The sequence below is a fragment of the Phocoena sinus genome, chromosome 15 (assembly GCF_008692025.1).
Source record: "Phocoena sinus isolate mPhoSin1 chromosome 15, mPhoSin1.pri, whole genome shotgun sequence".
Classification (NCBI taxonomy): domain Eukaryota; kingdom Metazoa; phylum Chordata; class Mammalia; order Artiodactyla; family Phocoenidae; genus Phocoena; species Phocoena sinus.
This window is the reverse complement of record NC_045777.1, coordinates 37,791,999-37,804,587: the sequence shown is the minus strand read 5'-3', so window position 1 is coordinate 37,804,587 and position 12,589 is coordinate 37,791,999.

The window sequence follows — 12,589 nt, the reverse complement described above, 5'->3', positions numbered from 1 at the left end:
TTCAGTGGAGAAGATGGAGCTAAACCACTCTGATGTCCTTGTCAATCAGAGAAATACATTTCCTTAATGAGAGAGCTAACCAGGAAAGTCCTAAGATCTTGGAACAGCATGGGGTCCACCCGCTTCCTCTCCTTGGCTCTCAAGGGGGAGAAAGTAAAGACAGCCAGCATTCTGAGGACTGAAGCTTTGGAAAGACAATCACATTTCTATCAAATTATTACCTCCCCACGATGGCTTCCCGCCAGAGCCAACTCCCACAAACGTACATCTGTTTCAGGTGGCCCCAAGTCTGCTACTGTGTGAGATTTCTTCCTTCTTATTTTCTTTTCTTTCTTTCTTCCTTTTTCTTTTTAAACCTCTTTTTTTCTTTTTTTTACCTGTTTTGGAAAAAAACAGCATAGAGACTGTTTCAAACCACACACTCTCTAGCCACCATGTGGAGAGACACACACTATATTTTTTGAAGATTATAAAACTTCGTTCTCAGTTGGCTTCTTTGTGTCTTAGTTTTTCGCAAACTTTTGATATTTTGTCTTATCTTGAGACTAGCTCCACCTTTTCCTGGTTCATGCAAGATTATTGAGGTCACCCAACTTCAAAGTTCCACTCTGTGACTCAAATGGTGAAGTTCTCCTGTGTGTGAGTGTCTAGGGGATGCCTAGGACGAAGGAATAATACCCTTCTGTAAGGTGATCTGGGCTAATGACAATGCCTCACTCTTTTTGCTGTGAATACCAATGGTGATTCAGCATCACAGGCAGCCCGATAATGTCTCTAAAAGGCATCAGTGTTCTCTGAGATGCTTCCCAGGTATCCTGTTGCAAGATCTAAAATGTCTCCGAACTGAATAAAGTTGCCCAGTTTGTCCTTGGTGGTGCCAGAAATGCTAATCGATTTCACATACATTCCCTGGATAGCAGTGGAAATTTTCTGTTTCAAATCCATCCAACAAGAAGTTAGTTGCGGGAAAGCCTGTCTGTTGCACACCAACTCTCCCTTCCCTTCCCTTCACCTGGTTGAAACCACAAGAGGCAGCTTCCTGTCCTTGACCACCTAATGTAAAGACACCTGTTTGGGCTTGCGAATAAATCAATTCACTTGCAGCTGCCCCAACCTAAGGATTTTAGAAATAATCTCTTTTTCCTTGGAACTCACCAAGAAGCACCTTTAAGGTGATTCAAGAAGTGGATTTCTCTGATGCTCACCCTCTGCCCCAAACTGGACAAGTCCAAACATACAAGGCATGAAAGGGAGAAAGGAGGAAAGCTTCATGGAAACAGACTGTAAATCTTTCAGGGGAGAGCAAACAGAAGAATCAGGCAACCAAAGAGGCATTGCCTCCAGACAGAAAGAGGGTTATCTGGGCTGCCTGCAGGCCTGGAGCTGTGGCCACAGCAGGCATTGTGGCCAAAAGGGGGGGCTTTCGCAGGTCTTCTTAAGGTTGGGAGCAGAGAGAATCTCCCTTTTCATTTCCCAAAAAATATATTTGCTTGGTTGAAAGGCCAAGAGATATCCTTCCATTCATTAACCAAATCTTCACTTCTAGTTAACTAGTGTCGTGTTTGCCTGTTTTCTCGTGTTTAGTCACCAAACCCAGGAGATAGTCTGATGGAGTGGTTAAGTAGATTCAAATCCTAAACCCATCACTTACCAGCTGTGTGACTTGGGGAAATCATTTGACTTCTCTGTGCCTTGGTTCCTCATCTATAAAAGAAGAATGATAAGACCAGTACCTGTCTCCTGCCATAGTTGGAGGGCTAAATGTGATAACCTTCATAAAGCATTCAGCCCAGTGCCTGGCACATGGTAAATGCTCAATAAACATTAGCTGCTATGATTATTCCCTTGCTATGATCTTGCAAGGGAAGGACAGAAGTAGTCAAAGCATGGACCAGACAAATCATCTTCGACAGTATTACTCTACAGAACTGCTCATCTTGGTTCAAAGCATTTCTGTCTGTCTCCTCTGGAGGCCAAACATGATAATGGAGGAGGTTCCATCCGAGGTGAAGGACACCCACCAAAGGGCTGGAGGACAGCATGTGTTTTCACTGGCAGGCTGCTAACTAGCCAAACCTCTGGAAAGTCGCAACACCCACTTGGCAAAGTAGACGCTGTCTGCCTTATTGAAAACATCTTAAGAGTATAATAAATAAAAAGCATTTTGTTTCCATAGTTTGAACTTGTAATTCTGTTGGCCAGGAGCTGTCAAGGAGAGAAGATTAGTGAGTGCAATAATGCTTAACAAAGTGGGGCTGATGAAAGAAGAGCTTCAGCCAGTAGCCCAGCTCTGAACAATAAAACACTTTTAATTGGCACAAAGCAGGCACTTCCCAAAAGGTCCTGGGTCCTGGCAGAGCACACGTCCCACAGTTTGGGACCAGAAATGTTTTCCAGAGACTTCCCCACCCTGAGGAGACACACAGGTCCCGGTGTGTTTCGAGACTGTGTGAGGTGGATCAACAGTGGTGCAAATTCTCAGACCTGCCAACATGAAAGGCAAGCACAAACACTGCCCGTGTGAGACTCTGGGAAGCCTGGCAGGTCCCCAGTGTTCATGCAAGATCATGATGCTGGGGCCATGCGGCCGTGGCCTTCTGAACTGGCAAAGGAAGTAGGCTGCCAGAAAGGAGTGGGCTCTGCTGATGTCGGCCACAGAGCCCACGGCTGGCTGGCGCAGTCCAAGAAATGCTGTTTGGAAAGTGGTGGAGGAAATGATATATGTGGCTTAACTGGGTGGAATTTTATCACTGACCTAGAAATCAGTGCCTCGGGCAGCTCAAGAAACAACAGTTTTAAGAGCAAAAGAGAACATAAGGACCGAGGAGCCATGACTCAGAGCTGCAAGGCTGGGTTTTCTGTGGGTTTATATACAGAGAGGACAATGACCAGACACATTACATGGTTCACATCCACACAGAGTCAAGCTGGCATGCCTTAGCAATGGTGGAAGGTCCAAAGAAGGACCACATGAGCTCAGGTAATCAATCATCTTACCACAGGGATTCATGCGTTAAGAGCCAGGTAAGCCGACAAGGGGCTACAAGAGGAATTTAAGTTTACTGTGACCTATACACATGAGTTCACTATCCAACCAACAGTGGATTTAAAGGATGGGAAATTAAATGCAGAGGGTGGCAGCAGGTCATGAAAGTAAAAGGAATTTAGTCTTGAATCTCAGATGATACCAGTTTGCAAGATTAACTGGGAAGAGGTACCATTTGTTCACCCAGTGTCAACTGAATCTCTCCTGGTTAAAGCAAAGCTGTCCTGAGGATAGACAGTCTCCATCCTTCATTCTCAGTTTCTTAGGATAGAAGATTAGCCATGTGTTCCAGTTACCCTGCTCCTTGTAGATATCACCATGCTGCTTTGTCACCTCTGCCTTCTCTATCCCACCAATACCTCCTCCAGGACCACCTACGTGATCACTGTCATCTCTCTCCCACTGTCACTTCCACTTCCGCCACGACCTCCATCTTCCCTGTCATCACCTCCACCTCCAACTTCATTTCTACCCCTACTATTATCATTGGCAGCTCCAACAGCCCCTCTACTACTACCACCCCCATTTCCATTTCCACCATCACCTCCACCACTATTACCACCACCTCCACCATCACCAGTTCCATCACCACCCTACCACCACCACCATCACCATTGTCTCCATTACCACCTCCCCTCCATCTCCACGAATACCCCTTATCACCACCACCACCACCACCACCACTACTATCACTTCTACTACCTCAACCACACTCCACTACCACCACCTCCTCTCACCTCCACCATTAATGTTTCCTTCCACTTTCACCACTACCACCTCTGCTTCCACGAACTCCACTATTGTCACCTCCTCCACCTACACCATTTTCTCCCAAACCACCTCTACTTCCTCTACCAGCACCATCTCTATCCCTGCCTCCACCACCACCATCACCACCCCCATTATCTCCATTACAACCTCCACCAACTCCAGCAACACCTCCACTTCCACTACCAATACTACTACCTCCACCATGACTTCCTCCGTCAGCTTCTCCATCACCACCTCTACCTACACTTCCATGGCCATCTCCACCACTGTCACCACTTTTGTCATCATCACTACCCCCACTAACTCTACCACCCACCAGCATCCCAAGCCATCACCTCCACCACCGTTGTCACCACCTCTACAATCACCACCTCCATCATGTCATAACCTTTGTTACCACACTAGTGTATCTGTAAGCCAGGAGCTAAGGGAAGTATTTTATAACCATTACATTTATTTAATTCCCACAGAAAGTCTATGAGGGGGAGGTGGGTATTCCTCTTCCCATTTTACAGATGAAAGTCAGAGAAGTTATGTCACTTGCTCCAAATCACACAGATACAAAAAAGTAAATGCAAATTTCTGTTCCAAGTGTGTCTAAGGCCACGTTCTTGTGTTCTAGTGAATCATGACCATTCTCTAAGAAAAAGAGGAAAGTAACTATAAGCAGAGTAAGAATACTTTCTCCGCATATCTGTAAGGGCACAACACAATGAGGTAAGTATTAAGGGCAGAGACATAAGGATGTGGCTCATGGGTGGCCATCCCCATCCAGTGCCCAGTACAGACTCAGCCTGTGCCTAAGACAGGCTTCTCATTATGAGTTTCCCTTGGAGAAGAGTCCAATGTGTCACCCAGAGAGTCAAAACTATCAAAAATCCCTGCTTTTTTGTTTTGTTTTGTTTTGTTTTTTGCGGTACGTGGGCCTCTCTCTGTTGTGGCCTCTCCCATTGCAGAGCACAGTCTCCGGACACGCAGGCTCAGCAGCCATGGCTCACAGGCCCAGCTGCTCCACGGCATGTGGGATCTTCCTGGACTGGGACATGAACCCATGTCCCCTGCATCAGCAGGCGGATTCTCAACCACTGCACCACCAGGGAAACCCCCTGGTTTTATAATAATGTAATTCACCTCATTTCTTTAAACCAAGATTTGTTTATTTCAATGAAATTAATGGACATTTTGAAATGGAAAACATATTTCAGAAATAAAATAACATAAAAATACATATGGTGGCCATTAAGATATATCTACAAGCCCATACACTGTATAGTGAGAATAAATGGCTCATTTCCTTAATATGTGTGATCTTAGTAATTACCACTTTAGAATATCTATATAAACTGGAAGAAAGAGAAATATCATTATTGTTTGCTTATCCCATAATATTTAACTGATTTTAGGGATTAAAAAACAAAGGACATCATTATCTTTGCCTATAGTCTCAAGTTATCTTTCAAATGATAAACCATTCCTATATTCTATCAATCCTAAAACCCAGGCAGAGTCATTGCATGAAGTAGTGGAAAGAATCTGAACTTCAGGGTCAAGCAAAACTGAATTCTTATCATAGTTTTGCTCCTTATTAGCTCTGCTACTCTGGGCAGTTTATTTAACCCAGAATTTCCCCGCTGGTGGGCTGAGGCCCACTGCGGTGCTACATGCCTGTAACATGTGTGCCAAGATATTGATGTCCTCAGCCACCGGGGCAGATTGATTGGTCTTCAGACCCATAACCTCAAGCCTCCTTCATTTACCCCAGTGGTCAGGATAACTAGTGTCATGTTCCATGTGTGCCATGACCTAGAAAACGTTCAGAAGTGCTAAGACCCTGTAAACCTCAGGCCCTTCGTCTGTGAGGTGGACAGGAGTACCCCATTCAGAAGGCAACTGTCAAGATTCATGAGGGAAAGAGCTGAGCTCAGGAACCCACAAAGCTGATGCTCAAAAAAAATTCAATACATCAGGCTCTGCAGGCCATGGAATGGCCTGACCCTGGGTGTTGAAGAAGGTGAGGAGACTGCACTTCTTTTGGCTGATGGCTAGACAATTATTAATTTGGCATCCACTGTGCACAAAGTACAGCATGGCTGGGGTTACAAGAAACATGCTGTTTCTGCACCATATTGACTGCTATGCATGCAAGTTCTTACCAAAATGTTAATGACCCCCAAATTTAACATCTTCATTCTTGATTTCAGTCCTGCACTCCAGATCCAAATTTCAGACTTCTTTCTGGACACAGCTGCATAGATAACACATGAGCATCTCAACTCTTCCACCTACCATCGACCCTAACCAAGCCTCCTTTGCTCCTGTCTATCATCTGGACTAATGGCATCATCCTCCAATAATTGTCCAGGAGCACAGCTTCTATCCTCACCCTTCACCACACCATATACCCCTTAATAACACCACCCTGACAAATTCTGGGATTCTCCTTTTACAATACCTCAAACATCCTTTACATCCCCACTGCCCCAGCTCAGTCTTACATTATTTTTCCCTGACCTATCATTATATTAACCTTCTCAATGGTGAGTATGCCTTGGATCCCTCTTGATGGCCATTAATTCTATGGTATTTTGGCATTTAATGGTTTGTAATGAATGAATCATCCTAAAATATGCATGTTGTGTTTGAACACAAATTTTCACTCCTCCCTATATCCACACCATTTAAAATGTGACTTTGCAGCTCCTCCATCAAGAAGGAAAAGTTAGCAAAAATAAGCAGGTGAGACTACATTAAACTAAAAAGCTCTGCACAGCAAGGAAACAATCAACAAAATGAAAACCCAACCTACAGAATGGGAGAAAATATTTGTAAATCATGTATTTGATAAGGGGTTAATACACAAAATATATAAGGAACTCACACAACTCAATAGCAAAAATAAATTTTTTTTTGATTAACAGAATAGACATTTTTCCTAAGAAGACATACAAATATCCAACAAGTACATGAAAATGTGCTCAACATCGCTAATCCTTAAGGAAATGTGAGTCAAAACCACAAGTCACACCTATTAGGATGGCTTTTATCAAAAAGACCAAAAAATAACAAGTGATGGTGAGGATGGTGATGGTGAGGATGTAGAGAAAAGGTAACATTTCTACACTGCTGTTGGGGCTGTAAACTGGCACAGACACTATGGAAAACAATATGGAGGTTCTTCAAAAATTAAAAATACAACTACCATGGGATTCAGCAATCTCACTTCTGGATATATAGCTGAAGGAAATGAACTGCATTCCCATGTTCATTGCTGCATTATTCACAATAGCCAGGATATGGAAACCACCTAAGCATATATTAGGATAAGTAGATAAAGATGATAATACACATGTGCGTGTGTCTGTGTGTCTGCGTGTGTATCACTGCTCTGCAGGAAGATGAGACCAGGAGAATAGAGATAAGCTTCCCCCGTGGATGCCCTCCTAGACCACCCTACCCCCAGCCAGAGCAGCCACTGGTCACAGGTAGATGAACAAGCTCAGCCAAGGCCAGAAGAACCACCCAGCAGAGACCAAGCCTAAACCACTGACCCTAAGAATCAGGAGCTAAATAATAATTGATTGTTGTTTTAAGACACTAGCTTTTTTGGACTGTATTAATCAGCAAAACCTGGTACACTTACCCCTTTTGAGATCCTCCATTGTGGGGGGGAAACAGACTAAAATCAGTCTGATATGAAAGTACAATACCCTTAGTGTGTCCCAATTTGTCTTTCAAGGTTTATCTCCTGTTTTTCCCATATGTCTCTCACACCATCACTACTAGACCAGTTGCAAAACTTGTCACTTTCCCAATTTTTCCATATTTGTTTACCCTTATTATTATTAATTGTTTTTCTGTAAGTTGATTTATACCTAATATTGTTCTTACTTAAGCTTCTTTCTGACTAACACTATCTAAGTAACTTTAATAGACTAGTCACATTTTTAGAACATATTAAAAATAATTCATAACTATTAAAATGAATATATACACATTAAAACAAAAAGTTGTTCATCAATCCAAGTCCTATGCAGTATATTCACCAGAACATGATAAGCATTCTATTTCTCTCAGACTTGTTTTTTTTCATATGGCTGAATTCTCATTTAGATTGTGACCCAGTGTATGACAGAGACCACTTTTAATTTGGTGTCCAATTGGTCATTAAATGGTTCTGAACTTCAGGTGGAACCAGAGTTTTAAGAACCTTGAAATTAAAACCAAGGAATTTGATTCCTGTGGGAACTCTTATATCATGAGTATAATAGACTAAACATTAGGGAAGACTGGAAACAAAGGGACCAGTTAGGAAACAATTTCATTAGGAAAGAGACCAAAATGAGAGGTAAATGAGAAAAGAGGTAAAAATGACCTGAATTGAGCTGAACTGGGCAGTGGAGGAAAACTGAGTGTTGATAATTTTTAAAAAGGGTCAGGAGAGGGAATCAACCATGTGTGAAAGATGGTGAAGGTAATTCTATATATTGTTGAGTTAGAAGAATGAAAAACATGAAGGACATGAAGATAACTTTGAAATTTGGATTGTGATGTAAATATATTAATAAAGTTAACATGAACAACATATTTGGTAGATATGCAGGTGTTAGAGAGGTAAACAATGGTGAAGATGCTGAGTTTTATTTTAGATGTAATTTCTGTTCCAGGACATAAGCCTAGTATTTGACAAACAAGAGGGTAAAGAAAATAGTTTTTGAAAAGAATTGACAGAGCAACTCCAGAGAGATGGCTAAGATGGTGCACCATGTGGGTTTGGTCTGATCTTGTTTATCTGGTGGCATGATTTTGCATTTCTTCTTCAGAATCATCAACTTTTGAATGAAAGACCAATTTTGGTTTTCTATTTAATTTTTGTTCATATATCAAATCCACCCCAGATCTATGAGCAAGAAATATATGTTTGTCAGTGGAAGCCCATGAGAATCTGGGGCTGTTTGTTATGTGGTATTACTACAGCAAAATCTGACTAATACACTGCTTCTCCGAAGGAATTAAGAATTGTTGAGCATAAGAAAAAAAGAGAATCAGTTTACCTGAAATTTAGAAACCAGGTGACTGAGAATGTGTCACTTCTATAATGTACTCAAGTACTAAGTAAACATTTCTTTCTTTCTTTTCCTTTATTCTCTATGTATAGTATTTTTTTAAAAAAATTAATGAATTTGTAATAGTAAATAACATTATGCTCTTGGAAGAGTTCCGAACTTTTTATGGATTACATACCTTGGTAAGAAGGTAATGAAAACTATGGATGCTTTCTTGGAAAAAAACCCAGCATACAACATTCCACAAAACATCTTCTCACAAACCCTAAACCAGAAGAGCATTAAAAAGGAGATAATGGTAACTAATAGGAACCTGCTGTATAAAAAAATAAATAAAATTCAAAAACAAATTAAATAACTAAAATAAAATAAAAAGGAGATAAAAGGCTTTTGTTGATATTCTCCCTACTGGATATTGGAACTTTCTTTACCTCTATGTTATCTGACTATAGACATTTAGATTGTGATCAGGGAAGACTGGGTCTCCTGATTCAGAACAGAGCTATAAAATGTGTCTTCATTTCAATTTGAAAAGGACTGGCCAAGAGCATTGTTTGGGAGAGGGAGTTGATATATAAAAAGGATTGCATCTAAAATTAGTAGTTTGTAGATAATGGCACTCATTAATTTTCAATCTATTCACTGAAAAGTACTTTGGAGAATAAAGGAAACTTGAGAGTAAAATATTGAGTTGCTTTCCTCAAAAACTGGAATACAGAGAAATATTTAATGGGAAATTTTTATTTGATATAAACTTACAGAAGTATACCTATTCCAAATTAACAATTTTCTCTCCAAGACTGTCTCTAAAAGGGGACAACTGTAGTCAGTATAAAAGATACAAAGACTTATCTGTTTAAACTAAAAAGAAGATGGTAGAACTTCTGGTGGAATTCCTTGCAGCCTTCTCACTCACATCCTTCCAGGATAAGATGTTTAATATGAGACACACCTGAAGGGGTCAGAAAGATGGAGCCTAACCAAGAGAGGATGGCCCTCTATTCAAAAGTCTCCTCAACTCAATCCGGGTTGACCCCATCTAACAAGTTTTCACTTGTTCTTTGATCCTGAGAATCTATGTGTAATAACTTTTACTTGAAAGGTGGGAGTTACATTTTCAAGAATACGAGAAATTTCTCAAAGCAGCAAAAATAAAATTGGTCTTTGCCTTGGCCTGCCACCATTACTTCATTGCTATGACATATGACATAATAGTTAGTCCTCAGACTCGGGGGTGTTTCTAATGAGCTGGAGTTGGAAGGGTCCCAGTGGAATGCAGTGAACCAAAAGAACCACTGTTCTTTCAAATTCCAACATGATATTAGGAGGGAAAACAAAGGGCTCTTCAAGAGCCAGAGGTCAACCTGTTAAGTAAGTGGTGTATCAAAAAGTGGCAATAAAGAAGAGGAATGGGCAGTTTCAGAGCTTGGCAACAGGTAGTTGTCTCCTATCTCTGCTATATTATTGCTTCTACTTCATCAGTAATGGTAATAAGTATGATATTTTCAAAATATTCTGATAACTTGGCATGTTATCACCTGACCTAAGATCCTTGTCACAGGACTGCATCAAAGGAAAAATTATTACAGTTTTCAGTTCATATATATTATTATAAATAAATGAAAAATGTCAATAATTCTTAAATTGTATATAGAAAATAAGTAAAGAGAAAAAGACAAATATTTACGTAGGACATGAGTTAGATCCCTTTTTGCTCCTGGGTGCAAAGGACCCATGGAGGGGCAGCCACTTTTCCTATGATCCATGTGAGTCATAAACTACCTACTCCCTCTGGGAATGTATGTAATTGTTTAGCCAATTATCACCAAGACAGCCCAGCAGCTACCCCCAATATCAAGATACCTAAGGGCACAGGAACTAACAATCCTCTTCCAAATGTTGAAGGTCATAGAAATGGACATGGGGATCTCATTTCTAATCCCCCCATGAACCCCTAATCCTCATCCAGGGAACTTGGACAAGCTTCTTGTCTTAGAAATCTCCAAACAAAAATGACTCATAATATGCAGTTCCCAGATACACCCACAAATTTCAGGACAAACCTGTTCAACATATACCCTTCTAGGAGAAGAGGTTGGGGCAAGGGGCATGGAGGGAGCTGTAGGTCACTTACCTCTAGGCTTCTCAAACATGCTCCAGAAATGTTTCTGCCCATGATGAGCCAACAGTTACAGTGATAGAACAAATTGGGAAACAGCTAGGAATATATAAAATTTGAATAAAACAACATCTTTGACCTAGTGGACCTAGACAAAGACCTTTATACCTAGAAATATAGAGTATGCATATTTTAATTTTTTATTATGGAAAATTTTCCAAATAAACATAAAAATATAGAGAGCAGTGCAGTAAACTGCAATGTGTCCATCAAGCAGCTTTGACAGGTTAATATTGTGCCAGCTGCATTTCTATTTCTCACTCTGACTTCTCCTATCCCATTCACTCTCTCTTCCTCTTTTATTTTATGGAGTCATAGAATACACACTTTTTAAACTCCTGTGGTAGATTTATTGCAAAATATGGCACCAGTTCTTTGTGTAGCCATCCATATCCTTTCCCTTTTCCATGTTACTGTTCAGTGCCCTCCCAACATGGGCAGCACAGACACAGACATGCAACTTAGTTTAGCCAAAGTTATTTTAGCAGAAATAGCAGAGGATTGAAATAGTGTTTCTGCCTTCTCTGTTTCCGCCATCCCCATGAGAAAATGCCTGAGCTAGCTGACTGAAGGTTGAAAGTCCCAGTTATCCTAGCTGAGGCTAGCCTAAATTAGCCAACAGCCAGCCAATTTCTAGATCATCAAATAAGCCTAGCCAAAATCAGCAGAACTCTCTAGCCAACCATCCCTGGATTATGAGCAGTACATGCTATTATTATACGCAACTGAGGACTTGTAGATGTTTCATGGCATTATTTTGACAAGAAATACCTGACACAGAACCTATGGAATATTTATAAATATTATGTGTTTCTGGTCAAAATGCAAAAAGAAGCACACAAAGGACAACACCCCTCATACACTCATAAAATTAGATAGATAGATAGATAGATAGACAATGTTTTTAATCAAGGGAAACAAACACCAGCTAATGAATTATGCATTAAGATCAAAAGAAAAAGTAAATGAAAGCAGAGAGAACAGAGTAAAGACTGACAGTGCCAGCTTTTGAGCTCTGGTCTGGACAAAGGTGCTGGTGGCCTGAATTCAGCCCCTGCAGGGAAATATGGCCTGTGAACACCCAGAGACCAGAGACAAGGTCACTGTGTGAGGGGGCTGGTGTAGGGCTCCTGGAGAGTGAACACTGGCTGAGAAAATCAGCCATTGCCACCCATATATTTATGGTCAATTGATTCCAAAGAGAGTGCCAAGGCATTCAATGGGTGAAAGGAATAGACTTTCTAACAAATGATTCTGGATCAAATAAATATCCAATGAGCAAAAATAAAATTAGATTCCTACCTCATGCTGTAAGTAAAAATTTACTCAAAATGAATCAAAGATCTAAATGTAAGATCTAAAACTATAAAACTCTTAGAAGGAAACATTGGCGTAAATCTTCATGACCTTGTATTAGACAGTGGTTTCTTAGACATGACCCCAAAATCATAAGCAACCAAAAAAATTAGACAAATTGAACTTCATGAAAATTTAAAACTTTTATACTTCAAAGACCATAGTCAGGAAAGT